The sequence below is a fragment of the Mastomys coucha genome, unplaced genomic scaffold, assembly GCF_008632895.1.
Source record: "Mastomys coucha isolate ucsf_1 unplaced genomic scaffold, UCSF_Mcou_1 pScaffold22, whole genome shotgun sequence".
Taxonomy (NCBI): domain Eukaryota; kingdom Metazoa; phylum Chordata; class Mammalia; order Rodentia; family Muridae; genus Mastomys; species Mastomys coucha.
In genome coordinates this window covers 71,278,094-71,287,290 of record NW_022196905.1, presented here as the reverse complement: position 1 = coordinate 71,287,290, position 9,197 = coordinate 71,278,094, and positions in this window count along the sequence as shown.

Sequence of the window (9,197 nt, the reverse complement as noted above, 5' to 3'; positions counted from 1 at the left end):
TATATATATATATATATACATATATTACTTCACTTGATAAATTTAAGAACATAAGTTAGAATAAAAAATAAAGCTACGTAAGAGCTCCTTGAAAATAGTTGTCATTTATAGATAGTAATGTTATTTTTTATTCTTTTATCTTTTGAGATTATAATATTTTTATACCCTTTCTTCTCTCCATTTCATTCATATACCCTTCTTTGCTCTCTTTCAAATTCATGGCCTCTTTTCCCTTAACTTTTCTATTTATTTATTTATTCATATTACATCCCACTCACTGACCCCCTCCCAGCCAACACCTCCCACAATCCCTCCACACATAAATGTTCTCCTTATCCCCTGAGAAAGTAAAGGTGCTAGGAATCCCTCAAGTATGACATATCAAGTCTCTTCAGGGCTAGGTGCATCTTCTATCATTTAGGCCAGAAAAGGCACCCCAGCTAGAAGAACATATCCATTGGGCAGGTAACAGCTTTTGGGATAGCTTAGACTCCAGTTGTTCAATATACACATGAAAACCAAGCTTCACATTTGCTACATATGTGCCTCGGTCCAGTCCCTGTATGTTCTTTGTTTTGTGGTTCAGTTTCTAAGAGCCCCAAGGGTCCATGTTAGTTGACTGTGTTGGTCTTTCTGTGGAGTTCTTATCCCATACTGGCTGCAATCCTTCCCCCTATTCTTCTATCCAAGTTCCATCCTGTCTGTCTCTTGATGTCCACATCTGTCAGAGTCAGCTGTTGTGTGGAGTCCCTCAGAGAACAACCATGCTAGATTTCTGTCTCCAAGCATTGCAGAGTCTCATTAATAGTGTCAAGGGTTGGAGTTTGCTTATGGGATGGGTCTCAAGTTGGGATGGTTATTAATTGGCCATTCCCTCAGTCTATGCTTCATCTCCACTCCGGGCATTTCTCATACACAAGATAAATTTGGGGTTGAAATTTTGTTCCTGCCTGACTACAGGAAGTGGCCTCAATACTATGAGTCACAGCTAAGGTCACCCCCATAGATTCTTGGTTGCCTCCCTTATCGCAGATTTCTGACTAGTCCTAGAAATGCCCCCCACCACCCCACCCAAGTCGGTAGCATGTCTCCATTCATTCTTATGGTCATCTCCCCTGTCCCTTCCCATGCCAAATCTTGAACCTCCCCCATGCTGCTCTAATCCTCCCTCCTACCCAGTTCCCTCCTTCCTTCTTCCTCTTATGACTGGTTTCCCATTCTAAGTGAGATTCAAGAATCTTCACTTGTACCTTTCTTCTTGTTTAGCTTCTTTGGGTTTGTAAAGTGTAGCCTGGTTATCCTATTTAATATATATATATATGTATATAACATATATTTTTAAATATAATGTATATATAACATATATTTTTAAATCTGTATATATACATATATATTATACATTATAGTTATGTATATGTATTATGTATATGTATACATATACATAATCTGTATATATATATATACAGATTTTAAAATATATGTTATAGATACATTGATTTCTAAATATACATAAATTACCACTTGCTTTGTCTACATAATGTTACTTGTATTTTATGTTTATGATTTCAGGGCTGGTCACTTGATATTGCATAAACAATAGTTTTGCTCCCCTGAAGAAGACTTTTTCTTTCTTTCTCAGCATCCCGTGGTTACCTGTAATGTTGAAGCCTTGTGGACTTCCCCAGGTCATGTTAGTGTATCCATAGGTAGCATTTTTAACCAAATGAATCTCGAAGGAAGACTAAGTATGTTGCTAAATATAATCTCTAAGGAGGTAGAGGCAGTGGGATCAGGAGTTCAAAGACAGCTTTTGGCTATACCAAAGAAAGTTTCAGAGAGAAAAAATCAGAGTGGAGAGTAACACTTTGAAATAAAGTGCTGGCTCAGTGGTTGGGGCAGCGGTGTTTATAAGGTCAAACAAGGAGGGAAGTCTGATATCTGTCAGAGTGATAAATCCTTACTTAAGGTTGATGGTAGAGCAGCTGGATTCATGGTATCTAACTTGGGAGAGGGAAGGAGCCAAGTGCTGCTGTCCCTATCTGAGATATCCTGCACTCCTCAATCCTTCCTCTATAATTCTGGGCCAGTATGGTCTCACAAACATCCATAGAAAAAGCAGATAAAACCACCACCAACAACAAAACAAAAAACAAACAAACAATAAGAGGCCTTGCTCACCTCAGTTTTCACTATAATACTGAAAATGTTATAGTACTTAATTTTAAAATTATTTTCTAAGTAATACTTGTCAGATTTCAAGTATTCATTAAACACTAGCTGTTTTGATTATTTTATTACACACAATAAATATAAAACATGATGGTATAGTGGAAAAGTGAATGAGAGTAGACTACTGTAAAGTTGCAAATTGGAGTGGCAGTCTCAGGTAAGGAACCTTCCATGTATGATAGATAACTTTAAACATTACTTCCACACACAATATGAACATGAATCATTACTATTTATAAAATTTGTTATCAGGCCCCAAAAAAAATTTAAGAATTATTTTGAAGTAGTAACATGTTTGAAGCTAGAATCACTCAGGATTTTTCACCATGGCATAATTTCTGTGTCATCACAATTTCTGTTGCTGCTCTACACACATGCTCCTCATATCATAAGGAATAACTATTAGGTAACAACCTTCTACTCCCAAGGTTTTTCTTTCAATTGAAAGAAAATTTTACAGTATTTTTGTAACATTTTCATTTCCTTCCTCAGAATTTCTTATGCTCCATGAAGAGCCAAAGGATCCCCACATTGAAAACTGGAAGAAGTAGATTAGTGGAATGAACAGCCTATGTATTATCCTTCTACCCCATAATGACAGCTCCATAAATGAGAGCTACTCAGAATAGACTGCCACTGACTAAAACTATTGAGGTCATATCCTCTCTACATATTGTACCCTGACCCATGAAGCTCTCTTATTATCATGTCTTAAAATTAAGTTGTCTCATCAGAACTATTGTTTATCTGATTATTCAAACTGAGGAGGCTGCTTCTGAGTATATCATACTTCATAAAATTGCAAAGCTTCTGTAAGCAAAGGATACTGTCAATAGGACAAATGGCAACCAACAGATTGAGAAAAGATCTTTACCAATCCTAATAGAGGGCTAATATCCAGTCCATACAAAGAACTCAAGAAATTAGACTCCACAGAATCAAATAACCCTATTAAAACTTGGGCACAGAGCTAAACAATGAATTTTCAACTGAGGAATATCAAATGACCAATAACCACCTAAAGAAATGTTCAAGGTCCTCAGTCATCGGGGTACATAAGATTTTAAATTGGACCAGTTCTAAAGTGCGTAATCTGAGTGATACATTTAATTTAGGGCTTTGGAAACTAAAGTATAAGGATATCATTCCTCCATACATCTCCCTGCCCAGCCATTGGTTATTTGGTAATTCTTTATTACCAATCAAAGCCAGCTGGGGGCAGGGACCCTCAGCGTCTGGAAGTGGAACTATTGGGAGTAGAATTAACACAAAGCATTAGAACCATTTCCTAAAACATAATTTTGAAATTTCCTTTTTGTCTCTTTAAAACCTTATAAAGAAAACATTATATTTTTGTAATATAGAATTTGACTTAGCTCTAAGAAATTAATGAATTAAGCTTTATTGAAAGTGATAGCTATTTATTTCTTCAATTTTAAGTTCTGTTTCTTCTATTGTAATAATCACTTTATTTTTCAATGTATTATTTAATATGTAGTTTTAATTCCCACTACTCACTCTCTACTTGAATAGATTTAAAATGTTATAATGATAATAGGAGAAAATGTCAGTATTTTTATGAAATTATATTCCTGGCATTCTATGTGTGAGCAACAGAGAAAGGTCTATGCTAATATTCTGTATGTTCTTAGACATCTAAATAACTCATATCTTTTTTCTATTAAAAATAAATGGACAGTGATTATATAATAAATTTAGGATATTTAGATAAATTATGTGCTTCAATAAAAATAATACTTTGGTTGAAAATATCTGAAGAGCAATAGAGGTGGTAATAAAAATGAAACAGATAGCACTCAGTGTTGGGAACCATGAGAGCCCTGAGATAAATATCCTGCCCCAGCTAACTGAGAACCTGGAGATTAACATCCTGCCTGACAATCACAAGGATGTGAACCCTGAGATTAACATCCTGCCTGACAATCACAAGGATCTGGCTTGGCCCTGGGAAAAGAACATTCACAGAAATCCACCCCCTCTCCACCTGTCACCCTGGAGCTCAACCCCAGAAGATTTTGTAACCTTCCATTTCCATCCTTCCTCTCCCCCTCCCCTCAAAGATTTTTGCTTTAAATATGCTTGGCTCCACTAAGTAAACGGCTCTTGACAAGCAATGCTTCCTTGAGTCCCATAGTCTCTCTTGCCCATTCTTTATTCACAGGTTTTGACCCTCCTCGTTCCCCCGAATTACTGGACCTGCAGGCCAGGTCAACTCAGTAAGTTAGCACTGAACCACTAGTGAAAAAAATGTTTATGACTATTAGTATGAGCAGACTAAATCTATATCTAAACTGTTTTTAATGTAAAGTGAAACTGCCTTATAATACCATGTAATAGCAGCCATACTTCCATTAATTGTCAACACATATTATATTAAGTATACTATCTTTATATCCTCTGCGATGATTATCAGAAGATAAATCTCAAGTTTGAAAGTCATATAGTTTAGACATGTCAGGAATTCACACTTTTGAAAAGCATTTGAAATTATTTGTCTTTAAGACAGTGTATAACACCTCTCATGAGTTTTCAGACTAGTTCTTCCCAAACTTTGGGTCACAACCCCTTTGGGTGCTGCATGTCAGATATCCTGAATTTCAGATATTGACATTAAAATTTCATATTAGTAGCAAAATTATACTTATGAAGTAGAATGAATTATTTTATGGCTGGGTTCACCACAACATAAGGTAGGATATACTAAAGACGTTAGGAAAATTGAGGAGCTTTGCTAAACCTACTTGAATTTATTGACTTAAGCCTTCCTCAAGTTTCCTACAGCCTCTACTTACTGAGTTTTCTACTTCCTTCCATTTAATACTTTTATTACTCTATATACTAAGAAATGAGAGAGTCTTGAAATATTTAAGTAAGTCATGCCACTAATCTACTTAATAACTTCAGTGGCCTCTACTGACATTAAGATAATAGGAAGAAATCCCAAATCATTCTCATGGCCGCTAAGACCTCAATATTCTAGTTGCAACCTAATTCTCTTTCTTCTCTGTGAGGTACTACTCTTCTACTATTCGTTGCTTTAGCAATGTTCTCTGTCTATTTATATGAAATGATCATTCTTTTCACATGGTTTGTACATATCTCATGCTTTTGTCCATAATTTTTCTCATATTTTCTCTTTTTCTGCTAACTTAATAGAGCTCAAGTCTCAGCTTAAATGTCATACAGATTTCCTGTATATACATATTTCATATTTCTCCCTTGTTACATAAATCTCGCTGCAGCAACTTCTAATAATTTATTTTCTAATGAGATTATTAGCTCTGAGAAAATAAAACTTTTTATGTAAAATATTGTCAAAGTATCTACCTCATATCATGATTTGTGTATGAGTTGAGTTCAAAAATACTCATGAATTGGAGGCTTTGCCCTTGGTTGATCAATCAAATCACTGGAAGATGTTTGGATAGTGAGGGCTCTAAATCCATTAAAAACTGATGAAAAGTATTAGGTAGAGCTTGATTGAAGGTCGTTCGCTATAGGATGTGTGTAATTCTTGTCCCTGGACCATTCCTGGCTCTTTTACTGCTTTCTGGCTGACAGAAAGGAGGCAGATCTTCAACATCATACCATCTCTTCAAAAAAGTTCCCCTTTGCTGAGAGCCAAAGGGAATAGGGACAGCTACCAGAAATGAAACCTCTAAAATCACATTTTGAGTTATTCAATCAAGTATGGTGTCATGATTAATGGCTGACTAGTATAACTAACAAGAACACACATGTGGTCCTACTCTAACTGGGCTTGCTCTGAGCAGGAATAGATCAAGCATAAGCTCATCAATTTCACTTACATGTTTTCCCCCTGGAATATGATTGTGCTAAACATAAATTGTAAGCAATAAATATAAAGTCAACTACAAGGGATGTGAACATAAGTTTAGGTTACTGTGTTCCTCATGGGACCATTTTTCTGTGAGCCATTGTCTCAAAAAAAATTAATGCAACAAAGAACATAGAAGACTTTAAATAATTTTAAAATGGAAGTTATTCAAGCTAAGGATGGGAACCATATTTTTTATGGTTTAGTAGGCAATATGTGATACATTGTTCTGAACAATAAAGAATACTTTTATCATACTTTTACTCTATTTACCTCTTCATGATACTCTACTTTCTTGGTATTTTTTATTTAAAAAAATAAAAGCAATAAATTGTATTGATTTTCTTTTGTATGATTAGCCTTGTGGATACAGAGGAAGCATCTGGAACATAGAACAAAAGACAGATTTAGCAACACGTTCTCCATGTCATGTACTCCTGACTACCTCACTTATGGGACACATGTATATCTCACCTCCATTGTTTACCTCCTCTCATTCCTCTTCCTTCTTTGTCACTGGATCCTCCCCAAGTATTTACTAACGGTCCCCCACTAATTTATCTAGTTCACATCCTAGTACTCTGGTTATCTTTAGTCTCACTACCATTCTTAAATTAAAGGTGAGTCAAATGAACATCCACAACTGGACAATGAAATGCTCATGAGGCCTTAACCTGACATAAAGAACTGTAGGCAACTGTGTAAAAGTGGGAAACAGAAATGTAGTCTTCACCAGGGAAGAGCATACCAATTGATTGGTCCAGTGCTAAATGGTCAGCTCTGAAAAATACGTAAAATAACATTATATGGACTCAAAAGGTTATATTTAGGAATACATATGTATATACAAGTAGATATATGCATGCAATAATGATAGTGACAAAGGAAGCCATGAATTTGTAAGAGGATAATATAGAACAGTTTGGAGGGAAGAAATGACAGGGAGAAATGTAATTAAATTATAAGCTCAAAAATAAACAAAGATCATCTGTTTTTAAAGATGACTTTAATTCCATCTAATTGAACTTAGAAACAGAAGATGACACAGGAGAGCGAAAATGATTTACCCCTTCATAGTTCATCTCATTCCTATAAATTTAATGGTACAGAGTAAAGGTCACGGATGGAGACAAGATGTATCAGATGAAGAAGGGGAACTAAAACTAAAATATACTGAAATTTGATTTTTTTCTGTGTGTTTAAGTATAACCTATATAGACATGTAATGAGAACTCTGTGCAAGCAACAATAAAGAGTTGCAAAATGGCTGGGCAGTGGTGGTGCACGCCTTTAATCCCAGCACTTGGGAGGCAGATTTCTGAGTTTGAGGCCAGCCTGGTCTACGGAGTGAGTTCCAGGACAGCCAGGACTATACAGAGAAACCCTGTCCCGAAAAAAAAAAAAAAAAGTTGCGAAATGACCTAGTTTCCCAAACAAGCATTCAATTTAAAACTACTCAAGAAACGTCAAGTTATTTCTTGAAAAAAAAATTACTTCTGAATGGCATGAATTACTTGCTACTATTCTTATCATTTCAGATGCATACCATTTAAGATTCATATTCCCGGGGAAAAAGGTTGAAAAATCTTCTCAGATGAGCAAAGAAAAGGACTTTACCCATAACGAAGTTCGCATCTCCTCTGCAGAAGGAGCAAGCACCTCTTTAACAATGCATGATGCCTCATGTCATCCCAGGAGCTTGAAGGCTGGATTCTGACTCGGTGGTGGCAGATCTTCCAAGTCACTTACTTCGCACTCACAGTTAGTTTTCTCCACATAGAGGCTTATTCTCTGAGCATATTATCTTATAAAGAAGGCAGCTTGCTGCTCAGCACTTCTTTACTTTGTCAGATGCGTGATTGTTTTGTTTGGGAAACAAGTCAATTGTCTCTCTCCATAAGACAAAGTGGAAAAGAGGAAACTTCTAAATAGAGTCTCTTGTCATTATTTTGTTTTGGTTTGGTTTTGTTGAAATTGTTGTTTGTCTGTTTACATTTCCTAAAAATTTTCTAAATTCTGCCTCGAATGCTTTAGTAAAAAAAAAATAGTTTATTCATATTTTAATCTTCTAGTGAGTGCTGAGGTACTGCTAGTGAAAGCTGGGTGGTGCTTGTGAACTGAGAAAATCGTTATTAAGACAGATTTTAACTCGACCCTTGTCTACCAAAAAATGTGAATGGAGTAAGAACTATTTTCCTGGAGTTTTTTGTTAAAGCAATGGGAATAAGGCAAGATAAATAATAGGCATAGACAAAATAAAATAAAATAAGGCATTCTTGGGGGCAAAAATGAAAGTATGCACTTATGAGAGATGCTGTTTATAGAAAGCAGTACTTGTGGGTTATGATAATATTTGAGCAGACTTGGAGAAGAACACAATGAATCATGTTGGCATCTAGAAGATGGCTCTAGGCAAAAAAATTAGTTAAAAACAAAACCAAAAAATCCTAACATATTAAAAATCCAAAAAAGAACAAGAGCAAAGTGGGGGTTGCAGACGATGTCCGTGAATAAAGAAGAGTCTGACTAATGTAAAATATTTAGCCGTGGAATGCTTTCCATGTTCTCAGGTCTAGGACACAAGAATGACTCAGCACACTCATCTTTTCTCAGTAAAGAATAGACTGGAAGCATGGGAAGTAGACAGAAGACCAGATGAGTAGTCATAGCAATGGCACTTGGTAATGGCACGACAAGGAGATCATGGGGCTTGGCATTACACTTAAGAGAGCATAGAAAGCGTGTTATTGTCTAGGCAGAAAAGTATTCAGTTGACCTAGTATCATGGATTTGCAAGCTAAGAAGGAAAACACAAGTCACGTCTCAATCAGAGGAAAGATGCAAGTGTTGAGAAATTATTTTCTGCCTTGGACCCACAGATAATATTTGAGCAGACAGGGTTTCTTCCAATTGCTCATCAACAACTTGACCATTATTGAAGAGATATTTGGGTAGAAAAGATGAACCATAGTCTACTGATATTTGCTCATTTTTATTTGCTTTCATAACAATATTAACTACTGTATATTATTTTTGATCATTTATTTGGTAGTGATAAATAAATATTTATTTTGTGTCAAAAAATTGAAATTTATAAAGTTTGTAATCT